Source organism: Chelonia mydas, chromosome 2, assembly GCF_015237465.2.
Source record: "Chelonia mydas isolate rCheMyd1 chromosome 2, rCheMyd1.pri.v2, whole genome shotgun sequence".
In the NCBI taxonomy this organism is placed as follows: Eukaryota; Metazoa; Chordata; order Testudines; family Cheloniidae; genus Chelonia; species Chelonia mydas.
This window is the reverse complement of record NC_057850.1, coordinates 216,918,421-216,939,911: the sequence shown is the minus strand read 5'-3', so window position 1 is coordinate 216,939,911 and position 21,491 is coordinate 216,918,421. Positions and strand designations below refer to the sequence as shown.

At 42.2% G+C, this 21,491-nt stretch overlaps 1 protein-coding gene across 5 annotated transcripts in view; it reads right to left on the bottom strand.

Moving 5' to 3' along the window:
* The window catches only part of CDK6 (cyclin dependent kinase 6), a 198,353-nt gene that overhangs the window by 53,621 nt on the left and 123,241 nt on the right, over positions 1-21,491 (bottom strand). The window lies entirely within an intron of this gene.

Below are 21,491 nucleotides of genomic sequence, written 5' to 3'. Positions count from 1 at the left end.
TCTACTGAAGTCAGTCCTCCAGGGACTGTGTCTTATAGGTACTGCGCTGTACTAGGGGCTGCATGAGTACTGCAAATTGGGCCCACAAAGAAATACCAGACAGTTAATATTTATCACTTTGTTTCCCCACCATAGACCTAGATACAGGTGGTTTTGACTGTACACGTTAAAGACTAAGGCTCAATTATGAACCTTCCAGCATGCCTGCACCCTTACATCTCTGACTGAGTCACTATATGGCTGGGGCACAATTTCAGAATCACAGCTTGGTTCCACAGTTGCCAACTTTCACAGGGTAAATAAGCACCCCGACTTTCACAGTAAGCCAAAAATCAAGCTAATCCCATTTCAAACAAGGCCAAAGAACCCCAACACTCTATGTGACTGGATCCCCTGGCATGCAGTCTAGGACTGTGGTGGGCCCGCTGTGCATCCCTGACTCTCTCCCCCCTTTGCCCCTGCTTGCCCCTTGCCCATCAAAAAAAAAAAAAAAAAAAGAAGCAACAAGCTACAAGCTAAAAACTAACCAACAAGAAACTCACAAGCCAATTAAGCCAAAAACAAGCCCGATTTCTGCACTTTTTTTGCGGGTTTGGCATGTCTGCTTGGTTCCTCTCCTATGCCTCAGTACAGTTAGAATCCAGCCCTAAAGAAACAGGATCTTCAGCTGAAGGACAATACTGTATTGGTAGTATGCTGTAGTTATAAACCACATGCAACGTTATAAAGAGGGAACAAGGGTCTTATAATTATTGCATTAATTTTGAGATACAAAAATACATGTGTTGGAAAGTGCAGTGTTTCTCTAGGCTCATGAAACTGAAATTTAAAAAGATACAGAAAAAGAAATAATTGCAAAGTAAAAGATAGAAATAGCTTTAAAATACACGTTATTTAAAATGGTGAGTGCTGAATTTAAAGACCAGTACTCAGAAACATATGACAAAGGTGGGTTTTTTAAATAACAACAATATAATTGTCCTCTTAGCAGAAATAACAATGCAAGTAATCAGCTGAATTTGCTGCTGGGAGCCAGCTAAAACAAAAGCAAATACAACATTTATTACAATCATTACATGCCCTGACAGCATCTGGAGGTGTGGAATGGATAGAGGAGGGAAGTTCAAGGATATTTACACAAGTGTCATATTTGCTAAAAGTTCTTTTACATGCTTTGATCGCTATTTATAAAATTTATTTTTGAAACAGTTCAATAACTTAGTGCAAAATAAAGCTGAGCTGAGCCAACTTTGACTTCAAGATACATGCCTATGTAAACTGGCACAGCAACAGAAGAAGGCATAATGTAATCCCTTCATTTTCTCTGATTGGTTGGTGTCAAATAGGGATGCTTTTCTAACATATGTACAGGGGAAGGTAACTCTCCCTCAGAAGTTCATTCCAATGAACTTTAATTTGAGGTCAGGATGCCATTATGAACACCACTGATAAAGGCTGCCCAGGAAATATGCTGAATCAGGTGGAGTTCCTTTTTCAATATTTTGTTTAATGATATTAATGTATTTCTCAATGTTTGGTCTGCACGTATATTCTCTTAGGGCGTTTGGGGAGAAACCCATGGGATAGGAAAAATTACTTTAAAAAATTTGGAGATTTCTAGGGTCATGAATTTCCACATATTCTTTTTTTTCAGCTGTGGGGGCAGCCGCCTAACAGAAGGGGAGGAGCAGCATCAACTGAAGACCTATAGGAGAAACAGGACCAAATCTTGCAGATTCTGAACTTGAGATCCAAGTGGGCCTCCCCACACAAAATGAAGGAAAGTTATTTACCCTTCATAACTGTCGTTCTTCAATTTCACTGTGGGTACACATGCACTCCATGAGCATGAGACCACAGAATTCTAGCAAGTAGCGTCCACTGGGCCACACCTACACTTTTGTTCTCCTTTTGCTCTGTGCTAAGAGTATAAGGGGTGTTGCTGCCCCACACCTCTCCAGTTCCCCCTCTTACCATGAATCAGAGAGGATCTGAAGCAGAGAGGAAGGAGGGTGAGTAGTGGAATACAGATTGGGATCACACATCTCAAAGAACTCCAGTTACAAAGGGTATGTACGTTTCCTTTCTTCTTCAATTGCTGATCCCGATGTGTATTCTGCTGTGGGTCACTGACAAGCAGTACTCATAGAGGAGGAGGGTGTGAGGATGCAGGCAGTATGGTTGCTTGTAAAACCACTATTCCAAATAATACATCAGCAGAGGAGGATTGGACTCAAGGCACAATGCCTTGTGAATGTGTGGATGGAACTTGTTGCTGCCTTGCTAATATCAAGCAGAGGTACTTCTTGGAATGCTGCTACTGGGGCTGTCTGTACTCTTGCAGAATGAGCCTATACTCCATGTGGGGGAGGAAGGTGTGCCAGCTAATAAAACAGGATACAGCCAGAGATCCACCTGGAGATTCTCTGGGAGGAAACAACTTGTTCTGCTTTGGCAAGAAACAGCCCAGGTGACTTTCTGATATCTTTTGTTCTCTGTAGAATAAAATGCTCATCTCATATGGCAGGAATGAAATCTCTTCTCTAAGCTGGAAGCATGGGGCTTTGAGAAGAACACAGCTAAGTGGATAGTCTGGTTTATGTGAAATTCCGATACTATTTTAGGGGGTGAATTTTGGATGGAGCTGTTGCGAAACCTTGTCTTTATGAAATATAGTGCAAGGAAGGTGTGCCATTAGGGCCCCCGGTTCACCTACCCATTCATCCGAGGTGATGGCAATGAGGAAAGCAACCTTCATAGACAGGTGAAGCATCAAACAGGTAGGCAGGGCTTCAAAAGGTGGTGTGGATTTTTCACACCCCAGAGCAACATAGCTGGGTTGACCTAAATTTTAGTGTGAACCTGGTCTTAGATTCCTGGCACATCACTATAGCAGTCACCATGGATCTTTAAGCAGTACTGGCAGCATCGACTGCAGCTTCTAATAAGGGTCTTGCCACTAAACTTCCCTCATCAATAAGACCTCAAACTTGAGCCCTATCCTTCTTCTTCAGGTGCTGGGTCCTTATGCGTATTCCACTATTGATACACATGCACTTCATCTACCTGAGACTGGAGAATTCTAGCAAGTAGTATCCATTGGTCTGCACCTGCATCCTGCTCTCCTCATGCTCCTTTCTGAGGGTATAAGGGGCGGTGCAGGCTGACATATTTCCTGTTCCTTCTGACCACCGTCTGGCCTGACAAGAGTTCCAAATCTCTTCAGAGGAGGTCCAGGCCTCCAACACAAGCTACTCGATAGCCCAGAGCCTACAGGCTCTAGCTGAATAGCACTCCTAATCAATGAGGCCATGCTGAAACCAGGAAGAACTGTGTGGCACACGTCAGTTAAGGAAGAACTGTGCCCCTACTACTATGAGAGCAAAAAAGCAGTACTTTGTCCTGACTAAGGGAGTGGAGTTGTTCTTCCATGCTGCACCCAACTCCACAGTCATGCAAGCAGCCATGGAAAAGTCCAGACAACAATACCCACGGGCCACCTGGCTGGATCAGGAGGCCAAGAGTTTAGACCTTATGGAAGAAAGGTGTTTCCTGCCACCAGTCTCTAATTTAGAATTTCCAACTTCTGGGCCCTCTTGGCAAAATATGATTTTTTGATTTATTCTAAGTTCCTAGACTTTTAAAGACATTACCCCCGAACTGGGTGTTTCCCATTCCATGATTCCATTGGCTCCCTCAGTGTGACAGTGAACTGCTCCGGGGCAGGGTAAAGGATTGAATGCTGGTCAGACCAGCACTAACCTCCGTGACAATTTACCCCATAACTGCAGTTCCTTTCCCAGGGAAGCATGCCACATACAGCAGCTGCTCCCTTCCTGCTGGCCACACACCTCAATTTGTAGCAGAGAGCGAATGTGAATTGTACGCTTAGAGGGGACGCTGCTATTTACAGAGGACTGGGAAAGCATGTAGCATGGGAACTGCTCCTTCCACATGACCACTGCCTGGCCCACTTCCTTGAAACTTTGCTCCCCTCTGTGCTGCACACACACACGAGTATGTGTGTATGTGTCTGTATATCTAGCTACCTCGAGAGGTTCTTACCTGGTTCTTAATAATTTGGGAATTTAAACAATTATACACTGTAAAAAAAGGCATGCAAGTTTATTTCTGACAAATATCGGATTGCTTCATACTGAGAGGGGAACTTGTTTGCCTTGGGCTGTGTTCTGATAAACTGATCTTTACTGTCTACCTACAAAAGGGTCCGAGTTGTATCAGGGTTTGCAATGTGCAAGTTTGAATTTCAAGATGTGAATCTCAAAATGATTGTTATTTATCAAATGTCAACTTGCACATAAGTAATAACCACAGATAACGCCTATCTTGCTAGGGATCCTCTTTTAAGAAATACAGTATGATGTAGTTTGGTTTTGACATAATTTCACTCACTCTTTTTCACCATAGAAACCAAGCAAATATTTGTGGACATTCCATTAACATTTACAGATAAGTAGAAATGAAAATTATTCTGAACACAGGATATGGTGAGCTGAACAACTAGCTCATCGCTTCCTCTTAACACTGCACTGTCTTAGTGCTTAGCTAAGCCACATAATCAGTGAGGAGCCCTATCATAGAGAAAGAGAGAACTTCGACATTACAGCTTGATAAAGTAACATTTTTAGCATAAAAAAGCATGCCTCTGCATTTTTATGTGTTGCTTAACCCTTTATACCTGACACCACTAAAATGGAATGTTGGGGCCACAACTGTAGCAAGGGGGGTTCAACAGGATGAACTTCAGTCCTCTGATTAAACAAGCTCCTCTCTTCAGCTGCCTCTCTTTTCCCAGCCTGTTTGGTTTCTTTAGCTCCTCCTCCCTTAGGGTCTTCCAGGTCCTTCCAAGTAGACAATGACACCTTCCAGTTCCTCTCCCTTGGCTCTGCCTTCCCTCCATATGCCAGTTTTTCCCTTGCTTCTTCTTCTCAGCACACCTCTGCTGCCCCTAATCTCCAGGCTAACACTCCCTCAAACCTTGCCACTTCCCACTCACTCTTACCTCCCTCACTTTCTCTAATCTGACACCCCCACCACCTTCCCTTTGATTCTCCATAATTTCACCCAGTCTTCTTCCCTTCCTCTTGCTGCATTCAAACCCTCCCATGCCAAATGGTTTGCTGTCCTATCCTGTCCAGCTGCCCTTTGCCTTCTCATCAATTGGATGCTCAGGTGGACTAGAGTATCAAACTAATACTTTATCTGTTAGTCCAGGGGTGGGCAAACTACGGCCAGTGGGCCGAATCCGGCCCACTAGCCATTTTAATCCGGCCCTCAAGCTCCTGCTGGGGAGCGGAGTCTGGGGCTTGACCCGCTCCGGCGCTCCAGCCAGGGAGCAGGGTCGGGGGCCGCTCCATGCGGCTCCTGGAAGCAGCGGCATGGCCCCCCTGTGGTTTCTACGTGTAGGGGCAGCCAGGGGACTCTGCTCTGAATGCTGTCCCGCCCCAAGCACCACCTCCGGAGCTCCCATTGGCCGGGAACCGCAGCCAGTGGGAGCTCCAAGGGCGGTGCCTGCAGACAGGGCAATGTGCAGAGCCACCTGGCCGCGCCTTCGCATAGAAGCCAGAAAAGGGACATGCCGCTACTTCCTGGAGTCGTTTGAGGTAGCGCTGCCTGGAACCTGCACCCCGGAGACTCCCCCCATGTCCCAACCCCCTACCCCAGCCCTGATCCCCCTCCCGCCCTCCAAACCCTTGATCCCAGCCCGGAGCACCCTCCTGCACCCCAAACTCCTCATCCCCAGCCCCACCCCAGAGCTCACCCCCCCCAGCTGGAGCCCTCACCCCCCCATGCTCCTACCCCAGCCCTGATCCCCCTCCCATCCTCCAAACCTCTCAGTCCCAACCCGGAGCACTCTCCTACACCCCAAACTCCTCATCCACAGCCCCACCCCAGAGCTTGCACCCCCAGCTGGAGCCCTCACCTACCCCTGCACTGCACTCCCCCACCCCAGCCCGGACTGGCCCCCTCCTGCACCCTGAACAAATTTCTAGCCCCATCCTGAGCCCGCACCCTAACCCCCATTTTGTGAGCATTCGTGGTCCGCCATACAATTTCTATTCCCAGATGTGGCCCCTTGGCCAAAAAGTTTGCCCACCCCTGTATTAGTCCAAGAACAAAAAGGCTGAGAGTAATTTGTAGGTTGGGACCTGGTAGAAACGTTTTCCTCACCATACCAAGTCACAATTCAGGTCCCCACTCACCAGACAAGCAGGGACTAAAGCTGTTTACAGTGGCTACAGATCACTGCTCTGTCAGGTCAAATATCAAATGATCTAGGCAGCATCTCCAAATGAAAATAAATGAAAGAAGCTTCTTGGTGATATTATAGAAGCAATTAAACATCCAAAATTCTACCAAAATGTCATCTGGTTTCCTACTCCTGAAAGAGGAAGAAGGAAATGTACCCAGTGCAAGTATGAGGGAAGAAGAGCTGAGACATATGCAGGGGCAGAGCTCTGCAGGAGAGGGCAAGGAGGAATATAACCTTTTGTGAAACATAAAATTGTCAATCTTAATGTATCAGAAGATTCTAGGAGCATCTGACATCAGCAGTTTCAATCCCAGCCACTTTCGACCATTTATATCTGGCACAAAGCCAAGTTATGAGCAAGTATCTGCTCACTAGGAGTGAAATTGAGAGGGCCAACACAAAACCTATGCACCATTTATATCCCACTTAAATCCCATTTAATTCACAGGGGTGAATTTCACCTTAGGCTATCTATTTAGATTTCAGTAGCATCTGCACCATGCTAGGCACTTTCCAAACACAGATGAAGACACAGTCTCTGTCTTGAATAGCATACAGTCTAGAAAAGGCAAAGACACATAAAGGGTGAGAGAAAGGGATAAGTAACATACAAGTAAAGGACTACATTTTAGTTTTGTCATAAGCCCTAAGGCCTTGTCTACACTACCGCTTAAGTCAATGTAAGTTACATCGCTGAGGGGTGTAAAAAACCACCTCCCTGCCTGACATAACTTACATGAACTTAACACAGTATCTACACTGCACGATGTCAGCGGGAGACGCTCTCCTGTCGACATAGGTTCCACCTCTTGTTGAGGTGGATTAATGACATCAATGGGAGAGCGCTCTCCATCGACATATTGCGTCTTCACCAGACCCGCTAAATCAACACCTTGCATCGATCGCAGTGGCGCTGATTTAGCATGGTAGGGAAGACAAGCCCTAAGTAAAGAGCAATGCATAATTGCGCTGCCCCAGGAGCAGACCAGGGTTCGGTTTGTGACTCAGAGGGGAGGTATTCTGTGCCAGTGCTATATCCTGTGTCTACACTGGCTCAGCTATATTGACTTGCATGTTTGGGGGGGCAGGTGGGGGATTCAAGGCTCCACCTACCCCTGCCCAGCCAAACCTGTTGCCCAGAACAGTGACCATGCTGAAGCTACTCATCTCACCTCTCTGTGACCCAGGACACGTAGCTGCACAGGACAGTAAGGGGGTACCCTATTCCCTAGACATTCCTGATGCGAGCACTGATTTGCCTTGGCATGCTGAGCTCATTGGATATCACATTTGTAGGGGAAATGGCAATAGTGAGATGACTTCCTATTGAGACTTAGTGCTTAGAGACATTTTTGAAAAATTTCTTATTGGTGAGCTCAGAAGTATTGTTTCACATTGTGAAAATTAAAGCGGTAGTTATGCTTACTCATCTGTAGAGTTCAAGGCTGTTCTTGTTATTTGCTCATCTAAACATACTTAAGGATAAACTAATAATTTCATTTTTTGATTAAAATTAACTTCAGTTGGCTTTGAATCAGGCCCTAACTGAAGACAAAGGGATTCTTTGCAATTACTTAAATGGGGTTTGGATAGGGTGACCAGATTTTATAGGGACAGTCCCGATTTTTGGGTCTTTTTCTTATATAGGCTCCTATTACCCCCCCCACCCCCAGCCCGAATTTTCACATTTGCTGTCTGGTCACCCTAGCTTTGGATCAGTCATGAGGGAGGGGAACATCTGTAGAGAATACATGAGATGTGGTGGCAGATTCATTTTTATGAGGATCTATCAGCCACATACAGTAAAAGGAAGACTGCACTACAACTTCAGGTTTTGCATTCTGGTAACCAGAATCCGTTCCACATTTAGAGCAAACTTTTTTTGAGGTCTATGGGCATGTGTATCCATTCATTTAATAATATTGGACACAACACAAAATGGAAAAGCAATGTTAAAACTTGTTTCCCATAAAAAAAAATCCGTCAGTGTGTAGGAAATTAATCTTGTGTTCTAACAAAGAGCTAAAACTTTCTACAGAACTAAGGTACCATGGGTATGCAATGAATGCTATGAAATATTGTATGATATCCTCTCCATGAAAGAAAACTTTGTGATAAATTTTATTTACCCTGATTCCTGTAATTTCTTTTTACTACCATATAACTTCTGCCAGGAGGTTTGATTATCATGGAAAACAATAACAGGTAAAAGGAATTGCAGTGAAAAGTGTCTATCCCCAGTCTAAAAGGTGAGGAAGTAAGAATGACAATTCAGTGGAAGACACGGATAATCCAGTTTACAAAGTTACTGCTGAATCAAAAAATTTGGATTACTTGCAACAGAGGTCCACTCTGTAGTCAAAGGCTTTTTATGACAGTATTCCCAAAACTGTTACTGACACTAGATTTACATTAATCTTGGGCAACCTGCCTGAATCTGTGATGGACTATGGACTTGGGTTGCTAATAGGGGGTGACACTGAATCAAAGATAGAAGCCAATCCTTTGATTATAATTGTACATGAATTTATGACAGAAACTGAATAATATGAAGAACAGATAAATGGGTCTTTCCTTTGGTATTCATTAGCCATAATTCTTGTTTCACTGAGGGGAAGGTGTAACTGAATTTTTTTCCTCAGTATCTTTAAATATATATGACGGTCAATTGTAGTATAATTAGGCAGGCCAAAAAAAGAATTTGAAGAGCAACTAGCCAAAGACTCAAAAACTAACAGCAATTTTTTTTAAGTACATCAGAAGCAGGAAGCCTGCCAAACAGTCAGTGGGGCCACTGAACAACCGAGGTGCTAAAGGAGCACTCAAGGAAGGCAAGGTCATTGCAGAGAAGATAAATGAATTCTTTGCATTGGTCTTCACTACAGAAGACATGAGGGAGATTCCTAGACCTGAGCCATTCTTCTTTGGAAACAAATCTGAGGAATTGTCCCAGATTGAGGTGTCAATAGAGGAGGCTGTCAAATAAATTGATCAGTTGAACAGTAATAAGTCATCAGGAGCAGATAGTATTCACCCAAGAGTTCTGAAGGAACTCAAATGTGAAATTGCAGAACTACTAACAGTGATATGTAACCTATCATTGAAATCAGCTTCTGTACTAGATGACTGTAGGATAGTTAATGCCAATGTTTAAAAAAGGCTCCAGAGGCGATTCTGGCAATTACAGATCAGTAAGCCTAATTTCAGTATTAGGCAAATTGGTTGAAACTATAGTAAAGAACATAATTATCAGATACATAGATGAACATGATTTGTTGGGGGAAGAGTCAACATGGCTTTTGTAAAGAGAAATCATGCCTCATCAATCTATTAGAATTATTTGAATGGGGGTCAACAAATATGTGGACAAGGGTGATCCAGTGAATAGGTACTTAGACTTTCAGAAAGCCATTTTTTACAAGGTTCCTCACCAAAGGCTCTTAAGCAAAGTAAGCAATCATGGGATAAGAGGGAAGGTCCTCTCATGGATGGGTAACTGGTTAAAAGATAGGAAACAAAGTGTAGGGGAATAAATGGTCAGTTTTCAGAATGGATAGAGGTAAATAGTGGTGTCCCCCAGGGGTCTGAACTGGGACCAGTGCTGTTCAACATATTAATAAATGATCTGGAAAAGGGGGTAAACAGTAAGGTGGCAAAGACAATACAAAGTTACTCAAGATAGTTAAGTCCAAAGCAGACTGCAAGGACTTACAAAGGGATCTCACAAAATTGAGTGATTGGGCAACAAAATGGCAGATGAAATTCAATGTTGATAATTGCAAAGTAATCCACATTGGAAAACATAATCCCAAATATACATACAAAATGATGTGGTCTAAATTAGTTGTTACCACACAAGAAAGAGATCTTGGAGTCATTGTAGATAGTTCTCTGAAAACATCCGCTCAGTGTGCAGCGGCAGTCAAAAAAGCTAACGGAACCATTAGGAAAGGAACAGAAAAGACAGAAAATATCATAATGCCACTATATAAATGCATAGTCCGCCCACATCTTGAATATAGTGTGCAGATCTGGTCACCCCCTCTCAAAAAAGATACATTAGAATTGGAAAAGGAACAGAGAAGGGCTACAAAAGTGATTCGGAGTATGGAACAGCTTCCGTATGAGGAGAGATTAAAACAAAGGGGACTTTTCATCTTAGAAAAGAGATGCCTAAGAGGGGATATGACAGAGGTCTATAAAATCTTGACTGTTATGGAGAAAGTGAATAAGGAAATGTTATTTACTCCTTCCCCTAGTTCTTATGTTATGTGGTCACCCAATGAAATTAACAGGCAGCAGGTTTAAAACAAACAAAAGGAAGTATTTCTTCATATAATGCGCAGTCAACCAGTGGAACTTGTTGCCAGGGATGTTCTGAAGGCCAGAACTGTAACTGGGTTAAAAAAAGAACTAGATAAGTTCATGGAGGATAGGTCCATCAATAGCTATTGTCCGGTCTGGTCAGGGATGCAACACCATGCTCTAGCATCCCTAGCCTTTGTGTGCCAGAATTTGGGAGTGGACAACAGGGGATGGATCACTCATTGACTGCCTGTTCTGTTCATTCCCTCTGAAGCATCTGGCACTTCCACTGTCGGAAGACAGGGTACTGGGCTAGATGGACCATTGGTCTGACCCAGTATGGCCAGTCTTGTGTTCTTACTTAGTTATGTCTGTATGCCTTTGTAAAGATGGAGGTCAATGAAAGCATTAAATGTCTTCTCAATCTTCTTTGAGACTTTAGAGTTGCTGATATTTTTACATAGTGATCTGTTTTACAGGTCCCTTCAGGACTAATTTAATTCATAAAGAGTTTCATTTAATACAAGCAAAATTCTTCTTCTGTGTCTTCTGTTTTTGTGATTGTGGCTACGATGTTTTTAATGAACCACACCTGTGCCTTTTTTCCCCAACTTGCTATTCGGGATTCTGGCTCATTTCCCTATTCAAACCATGGGTGGTGCATGAACGGCTGGCTGGGGAAGGCTGGCTTCCAGCCCCACTCCTTCTGCGCACCCCCTGCTGGAGCCCAGAGCCCCCCAGCGCAGCCAGCCCCTGCCCCAGGCAAGCGTCCCCAGGCTCGGAGCACAGGCGACTCAGCCACAACCCCTCCCAGCCTCAGAGGGCCGGGAGGGTAGGCAGCATGGCTGCAGCCCCGGAACACCAGGAGGGCAGGTGCACATCCCCAGCTCCAGAGCACTGGGAAGGCGGGCGGCGTGGCTTCAGCCTCAGAGCACCGGGAGGGTGGGCGGCACAGCCCCAGTGCCACTGCAGCCCCTGAGCACCGGGAGGGTGGGCAGTGTGGCCGCAGCCACGGAGTGCTGCGAGGGCTGGTGGCACAGCCCCAGCCCAAGCCAGGGCCACCATGCTGGGGACCGGAGCCATACCGAGTGGGAAGCAGGAGGAGGCCTGGGGGCGGAGCGTGGGAGGGCCACGCTTGGCTGCTTGGGGAGGAATAGCCCTCCAGACTATGACAGCTGCCGCCCATGAATGAAACATTTCTGTTTCATTAAAGACAATCTGTAAAATATCTTTTATAGACATATAAGATCTCTAATGTGGCTCTAAAACTGAATTATTTAGCTCAATTCTTGCTCATCAGGATTTTCACATTATCTTTGGGTGAGGCATCTTTTTTAGCTCTATTTTCTTCTGTACAAAGAATGAGATTATACAGCCATCTCCATGTTGGCTTCATGGGCTTCTCACAATAACTAAAAAGCATCTCTGGTCTTATTCCCAACTGTTCAGTTAGACTTAGAATGGAACACTGGTTGAAACTTTACTACGGATCTCCTACTGACCAGTTTCATATTCAGGATGACTTTTAATGACCTGTAACTCAAAAGTAGCTTGACCAATTTTCTTCAGACTTTGCAGAAAATTTCTCCATAGCCTTATGAGTAACCATGACAATTTTCGGGGCAAATCAATGTTACTAGACGGAGTTATAGGGTACTAAAAGTAAGGCTTGAAATGGAACTTGGCTTCAATCTTAACTATCCTCTCTCTGCATTATGCATGTTTCTTGCCTTTTAGGAGGGCTCTTCTGAAGTTCCACTGAGATAAATAAGAAGGATGGATGTGATTTCCTAACTAAACATGCTCAAAAATGGGTGTGTGCTCCAACAACACAGTATTACCTAATTTGATGAAAATATGGTATTAAGGAATCATTTAAGAACCAATAATTAATCTGTTCATGTGTCCGCACCTGCAGTATGGAAGGGAAATAAACAATCTTTATGTACTGATTTCTCGATGCTTTCCCCTCATCTTTTGCCAAACCTTTATTGAGTACTTTAAGTTTATTAAGAAAAAGGGGGCTCGCTTGGCTGAGATTCTGTCTAATCTATTCTCTTGATTAATCTCAGATGATTAATGAAGAATTAGAGGAGGCTAATGTAATTAATGCAAATCAACAAGGGTTTATGGGAAATAGATCCTGTCAAATTAAACTGATATCTTTTTCTGATGAGATTAGAAGTTTGGTTGATAAAGGTAATATACCATATTATGTTGCCATAATATACTTAGACTTTGATAAGGCATTTGACTTGGTACTGCACAACATTTTGATTAAAAACTAGAATGATATAACATTAACATGGCACACATTAAATGGATTAAAAACTGGCTAACTGATAGGTCTCTATATATAATTTTAAATGGGGAACGGTTATCAATCAGTAGTGTTTCCAGTATGGTCCTGCAAGGATTGGTTCTTTGCCCTATGCTATATAACATTATTATCAATGACCTGAAAGAAAACATAAAATTATCACTGATAAAGTTTGCAGATGACACAAAAATTGGGCGAGTGGTTCTGATTCAGAGCAAGTGTACAGTATGTGTTTTAATATGGCTAATTTATACCTCTAGGAACAAAGAATATAGGTCATACTCACACGATAGGGCAACTCTAACCCGAGAAGCAGTGGCTCTGAAAAAGATTAGGGAGTCATGGTGGATAATCAACTGAACAGGATCTCCCAGCATAATGCTGTGGCCAAAAGAGTTAATGTGATTCTGGGATGCATAAACAGGGGAATCTTGAGAAGGAGTAGAGATGCTATTTTACCTCTGAATTTGGCACTGATGTGACTGCTAATGGGATACTGTGTCCAATTCTGGTGCCCACAATTCAAGAAGGATGCTGATAGATTGGAGAGGGATCATAGAAGAGCCATGAGACTGTTTAAAGGATTAGAAAACATGCCTTATAATCATAGACTCAAAGAGTTCAGTGTACCTGGCTTGGCAAAAAGAAGGTTAAGGGGTGACTTGATCACTATCTATAATACTGACATGGGGTATTTAAATATTTAATCATGGGCTCTTCAATCTAACAGAGGAAGGTATAACACGATCCAGTAGTTGGAAGTGGAAGCTAGACAAATTCAGACTGGAAATAGGGTGTACATTTTTGACAGTGAGGATAATTAACCATTGATGGAGTCTCCATCACTGACCATTTTAAAATCAAGATTGGATTCTTTGCTAAAAGATATGCTCTCAGAATTATTTTGTGGATGTTCTATGGCTGTGTTATACAGGAAGTCATGCTAGATGATCACAATGGTCCCTTCTGGCCTTGGAATGTATGACTCCCTCAAAAGTACAGATCATCATAATATCCTATCCATGATGGGAAGGTGACAGATAATATTCCCTGCATATTATGCAGTTTCCAGATTTTATTATAGTATTGGATAAACATTTAGGCTTGCATAATTCATTCTCCAAGTAATAGATCTTCCATTATTATCCATCTGCCTTTGATTCCATTAGAATGATAGGTATTGTTGGTGAGAAGAGTTCCTTCAATGGAGAAATGCAACCTTCATACTACGTCTTTTTATGGAAGTATTAAAATCTTTTTTCCTTTTGTGGGATGGGTGGATCAAATTGCTTCAGTGGCTTTTAGAAAGTACTTCTATTCTACTCTTGGTTCTAGGCACATAATATACATAAAAATAAAAAAAGAGTCCTACAAAAAGTGGAAACTAGGTCACATTACCATTGAATATAAACAACTAACACAAGTATGTAGGGACAAAATTAGAAAGGCCAAGGCACAAAATGAGATCAAACTAGCTAGAGACAAAAAGGGTAACAAGAAAACATTCTACAAATACATTAGAAGCAAGAGGAAGACCAAGGACAGGGTAGGCCCATTACTCAATGAGGAGGGAAAAATAACAGAAAATGTGGAATTTGGCAGAGGAGCTTAATGACTTCTTTGTTTTGGTTTTCACCCAGAAGGTTGGTGGTGATTGGATGTCTAACATAGTGAATACCAGTGAAAATGAGGTAGAATCAGAAGAGGCTAAAATAGGGAGAGAACAAGTTAAAAATTACTTAGACAAGTTAGATGTCTTCAAGTCACAAGGGCCTGATGAAATGCATCCCAGAATACTCAAGGAGCCAACTGAGGAGCTATCTGAGCCATTAGTGATTGTCTTTGAAAAGTCATGGAAGACTGGAGAGATTCCAGAAGACTGGAAAAGGGCAAATATAGTGCCCATCTATAAAAAGAGAAATAAGGACAACCTGGGGAATTACAGACCAGTCAGCTTAACTTCTGTACCTGGAAAGATAATGAAGAAAATAATTAAGCAATCAATTTGCAAATATCTAGAAGACGATAATGTGATAAGTCAGCATGTCAAAAACAAATCATGTCAAACCAACCTGACAGCTTTCTTTGACAGGGTAACAAGCCTTGTGGATGGGGGGGAAGCGGTAGACGTAGTATATCTTGACTTTAGTAAACCTTTAGTAAACCTCGCATGACCTTTTCATACACAAACTACGGAAATACAACCTAGATGGACCTACTATAAGGTGGGTGCAAAACTAGTTGGAAAACTGTTCCCAGAGAGTAGTTATCAGTGGTTCATAGTCATGTTGGAAGGACATAACAAGTGGGGTCCCACAGGGGGATCAGTTCTGGGTCCAGGTCCGTTCAATATCTTCATCAATGGTTTAGATAATGGCATAGAGACTACACTTATAAAGTTTGCAGATGATACTAAGCTGGGAGGGGTTGCAAATGCTTTGGAGGATAGGATTAAAATTCAAAATGATCTGGACAAACTGGAGAAATGGTCTGAAGTAAATAGGATGAAATTCAATAAGGACAAATGCAAAGTACTCCACTTAGGAAGGAACAATCAGTTGCACACATACAAAATGGGAAATGACTGCCTAAGAAGAAGTACTGCGGAAAGGGATGTGGGGGTCATAGTGGATCACAAGCTAAATATGAGTCAACAGTGTAATGATGTTGCAAAAAAAGCGAACATCATTCTGGGATGTATTAGCAGGAGTGTTGTAAGCAAGACACAAGAAGTAATTCTTCCGCTCTTCTCTGCACTGATTAGGCCTCAACTGGAGTACTGTGTCCAGTTCTGGGTGCTGCATTTCAGGAAGGATGTGGACAAATTGGAGAGAATCCAGAGAAGAACGACAAAAATGATTAGAAGTCTAGAAAACATGACCTATGAGGGAAGATTGAAAAAACTGGGTTTGTTTAGTTTGGAAAAGAAAAGACTGAGAGGGGACATGATAACAGTTCTCCAGTACATAAAAGGTTGTTACAAGGAGGAGCAAGAAAAACTGTTCCTTTTAACCTCTGAGGATAGGACAAGCAGCAATGGGCTTAAATTGCAGCAAGGGAGGTTTGGGTTGGACATTAGGAAAAACTTCCTAACTGTCAGGGTGGTTAAGCACTGGAATAAATTGCTTAGGGAGGTTGTGGATGATTTTTAAGAGCATGTTAGACAAACACCTGTCAGGGATGGTCTACATAATACTTAGTCCTGCCATGAGTGCAGGGGACTGGACTAGATGACCTCTTGAGGTCCCTTCCAGACCTATGATTCTACAAATCGTCTGTTCTTCAAGAGGTTAATATATCTCAGTACACGTGTCTGATGGCACAGTACACAGTAATGGTCATTTCAATGATATTTTCACTTGTGTTTCATGTTTGGATGTCTGTTTAATTAACTGATTTTGTGAAGTGAGACAGGGTTGTTGTTTTTATTATTACAAAATTATTATTTTATTGGTCAAACCAGCAAGAAAAAAATCACTTAAATAAAAAAAGAGAACTCTGGACCACATATATGACTCACTATAAGGTTCCTATTTCAATGTGTTCTCTTCTTTTTGATGTTAAGATATTTGTGCCTTGGAAATAAAGAAACAAACATCAATAACTACTGAAAGATAAAGTGAGAATAAAGGAGACATTCGTTTGCTTTGATGGTTTGCATACAAAATTAATCAGAATTTTGTATTTTATTTCTAGGAAGAACCATGTTACCTAGTATGATGACGTTGATGTAGACTATTTCTAGGTACATCCGTTGTTTGTGTGTGTGTGTATAAATACAAACGGAAGGCACTTTAACTAGACATAGTGGCTTTCACCTCAAGAGTCTTCTGTGGATTAGACAGTTGACTGTAACTGCTACTAGAAAAGAAAACTAGCTCTGAATATGAGGTAGTGCTTTAACCATTGGTTAGAATTCAGTGCGTACCTCAAAACTCATACAAGGAAATCTCTTTCCATTTAGCACATTTCAAAGAATTATTTTGAATCTACACGGATATTATAAGTAGAGTGCCTAGCTCCTTTGTTTCTGAGTCACTGAATGAAACTTTACTTGCATCTTAAAACAGCATCTACAGTAGGAGATGTGGCAATAGTGCCGAATCCAAAACCCATGGAATCCAGTGGGACTACTCCCACTGATTTCCATAGTAAATGGGAATTGAGAGTGCTCATCCCTTTAGCAAGGGAGTCAGCATCTCCATACTGAAGTTAAGTGTGTTAGCACTGAGATAAAATAATTACATTGACAGAGATGCGCTCTACAATGATAACAATCATTTATTTCTGTTTTTAAAGAAATCAAGCCAAATGTTTCACCACCAAAAGTTTATCTAAAATCAAAACATTAAAACAGGGATAAAAGCTTACAAGAAAACAAACACCTTAATTCTCTTACATTATTCTAAACAAATAAGGGTTATAAGAAAGAACAGAATTCTAGACTATTAGACTGAAAGGAAGTACTCAGTAGGTAGTAGCTCGATACAGTACTTTGGAATACACATACTGGTCCAGATCCTCAGCTGGAATAAATCAACATGGCTCCATTGAAATCAATCACAAATTTACACCAGCTAAGGATCTGGCCCATGATTTTAAAAGACATAGCACCAGATCCTGGGCCCTGTTCCAGTTGCTTTGTCTGCTCTGACAGCACAAAGCAGCCATAAAACTGACTCACATCCAGTCCCCTGACTATTCCCATCAAGTGGGGTAGTGATTCCTACACTACCCTTTTCCAGTCTCTGGGAGAAAGGGGGCATGGCAGGGACATCCCTATGGCTGGAACACCGTTGGAGCCATAAGTAGCTCTTAGACCAGGGACCAGACCATGACCAGCTCCAGGGATCAAGGGAGTGTAAAGGTGGCTTAAAGCCACCTTTGTGTCCCACCCACTCTGGTGTTGCACTGAGTCCCTCCTAGCCAGACTGGAGGATCTAGGGCATAGCATTTATATTTTGGCTTTGTAATGGACCCCTGACTCCCCAACACTAACAGAAACCCCAGATTCTGGTTAATAAAGAAAATTCTTCCCACTTCTTGAGGTGCTGTGTTTTATTTAGGGTCTTAAAAGAGCAAACAAAACCAAAGAAAAAACATAAGGCCACCATAAACTTCTTCTGTCCTGATTCCCACTACTACTTTGAGAGTCTCTAACAGTAGCAAATTATGCACAAAGAAACAGTCTCAGGGCAAAATGGACTTATCCCACACAGCTCTGTCTGGGCTAGAGGCCATGCTATGGGCTCCAGGGCTGATGCCAGGCAATAACCCAGCAATGACAGCAGGTTTATACAGTTCCTAGCAGGGGTTGAAAAATACGGGGAAAAGTAGGGAAATCCACAGCATTTGTCACAAACCTCTCACCTGCTCAGTTTTCATACAAACAGGGCACTTTGCAACAAACTATAGAGCTGGTCAAAAAAATAGAGACAGAAGGGAGAGGGAAGAGGCATTAAAAAAAAATTGTTGAAATTTCCAGATTTTCAAAAAGTTTCTAACCACCTGCAATACATCCTAACTGTCTCGAACTACTTTTTAAACAAACCCAGTTGTTTAACCCAAGGATCTCAAATTCAAATCACCACGAGGGCCACATGAGGACTACTACATTGGCCCGAGGACCGCATCACTGAAACCTTTGCATACAATGAAACAAAAATATAGTCAAAAATGAGAAAAATGAAGAGTAATATAGTATGCTATTAAAAGTCAATGTATTAACTTTTTAAAATCTGTAATGTGAAGGGGGGTTTTAATAAAATATAAACACTCAGTAATGCACCTACCTCAAATGACAAAACTCGCATTTACTTTTAGAATTACTTCAGTTAAAGCCCCCCCTGCTCCCAGCCCCGCCCCCACTGCACCCCTTCCATGAGGCCCCGCCCCTACCTTGCCTCTTTCCACCTCTTCCCCCTCCCCATGCCAATCCCTTCCCCAAAGTCCCCACCCCAACTCTGCCCCTTCTCTGCCCCTATTCCAATCCCTTCCCCAAATCCCCACTCCGGCCCCGCCTCTTCTCCGCCTCCTCCCCTGAGCGTGCCCTATCCCCGCTCCTTCCTCCTCCCTCCTGGAAAGTCCTAAGCGCTGGGAGGCAGGCGGAGGAGCGGGGACGCGGCGCGCTCGGGGAGGTGGGGTGGGGCGGTGAGGGGAGCTTGGCTGCCAGTGGAGTTGGTGCCTATGGCGGGCCGCAGGCCACGTGTTTGAGACCCCTGGTTTAACCCATTCATAGTAGAAGCAGGGGTAGCAAGGTTTCTGTTCCTAGGGCCAACACAAAGTGAATTCTAATGTGAAGAAATATTTCAACAAGAACTCTAAGATCACTGTGGGTGAAATTATAACAAATTTGGATGGAATATAAACATCAGATTTTGGCCTGTAAAAATGTTATTTTTAAAAAGGAATAATCTAGAAAATCTTGTGTCAAATTTAAAGACTCTCATTGACTACCTTTGGACCAGCACTTTATTGTGAAAGTGAAAAATGCATACTGTATGCACATTTTTATGAGAAAACTGAATGGATGGATGTCCTTTTTGTCAAGGCAAAGGATTACAGCTTGGTATTCTAAATAAAAGGAAATAAGCTGGTGAAAATATTATCCAGGAAATATGTTTTTAGCTATTATTTTAATTAAGATATATAGTTATGAAATAATCCTGTGTTTAGAGCTAATGACTAGGAACTTTTTAACAGGAAAGAGATACAAATGTTAATTTAAGTACACTAGCTATTTGATGAAAAAGGGCCAGAATTTCAAACTTAGGTATGGTATCGGGAGTCTCACTTGCACGTGCAATTAAAGGGAATGTGTGTACAAACTGGCTAACTGTCCATTTAAATGTGCCTAATTATGTATTTGATTCTGCATTTACCTGATCTGTACTCAAAAACATGATAACAGTGCTCCCAAGTGCATGCCTAACTAATGCAAATGTGCTCACAACTGCATGCCTAACTAATCTTAAAATTTTAGGGAAAATGTTTCTGAGCTCTAAATTAAAAGTCTAATTTAGACACAAGTAACCATTGACAGGTCAACAATTAAGATATTCATCTAGGTAAATTATATACCTGAAGTGGGTTAATATTCAGAAGGAACCTGAAATTTGATTAGTGAAAGGTAAATTTTCAGCCACAATCATTTATAAATCCCCTTTTTGTCACCACTTGGAGCTCTATTCACTCTATTCCACTAGCTTCTTGTTAATGGAAACTCTCTGTGCTCTTGATGGTAGAAAGTCTGCTTAGAAGGGATTCACAGTCAGGCTGAGGTTACTGAGGGGGTCTGGAGAAAGTCAGCACAGCCACCAAAGCAATTATTGCTGGCTGGGTAGGGGGAATTTAATTGTCAAGCCAGCCTGGGGGAGGGCAAATTCAGCACATCCCTGAGAAGCCTTTGGCAATGGTGCTCTTATGGAGCAATAGCTGAAAGTTAAATCTGTTTTACTACAACACCCCAAAGGGGGCCTGGTGTTACAGACCTGGCAGCCCTCTTTGCAGCAGTGGCTCCCTGGAATGGAGCTACCTCACTACTTCGGAAGGGTGCAAATTTCAACTCTCTCATCCCTGGGCCAGAAGAGGTGAATCAAGCCCTTTAAACTACTATAACCCTATAAATCACAGAACAGGACTATAAACACTGTAAAGCCGCTGTAAAGCCGAAAATAAATCCAGCAGATTCTATTTAAACCTAATGGACACAACGCTGCATCACGAAGGGGAGCATAACATGAATGATAACTGTTGGAGATGTGGCAGTCAAACAGCAGACCTTACACTTACATTAAGGAAGTAAAACTTCCTGAAATATCCTTTTTCTTACAAATAATACAATCCAATATGTTATTTTCACATAAAGTGAAAAACAGAAACAAACTACAAAGATATAACATGTAAATATGTACAAATATACACACATAGTACAAATTGTAGGAAGTAAATTGGTTGTTTCAGTCCAGGCCTTAGAGTATGAGTGCCAGCAGCCCAAAAACCATCATCACAATTGGCACAAGATAGTACCCATGCTCACAGTTTGAGCAGAGAAGCCCAAGATTTAATGGACGAGGAGACTGAACTATCCCCTCCCCTCCAGAGGCGGGACCTCTAGAAGTGGGTTGAAGCCTATTGGCAGGGGCCTTGTGCTACACCTGTTCTGTGGAGACATTGACAACCTCTCTCCCCTGTGCTCTCAATATGGCACTTTTCACAAAACCCAAGTCACAAAACACACAAGATTGTTCAAATACCTAATAGAAAACTCAGTTGTAAATAACAGAAAATTCTCTATGTTGATATGAAGAATTTGAAAATTTAGCAGAATATAACATGTAACTTTAAAGTTTATATGTATTACTTTTTGGTATTGTTTTCATTAAATCAGATACCTCAAGAAATTAACTGTGGCTAACTTACTCTATTAGCCTGGTAAGAGTCAGTCTAAACCTCTTAAGAATCCAATCCAAAGTGGTTACACTTTTATGCCCTACCTATGAAGATACTTTTTTTTTTTTTTTTTTTTTTTACAGTGGCCTTTTGTATGTAAGGCTTCTTACTCAAAATCTATAAAACACCTTCTCTGAGTTT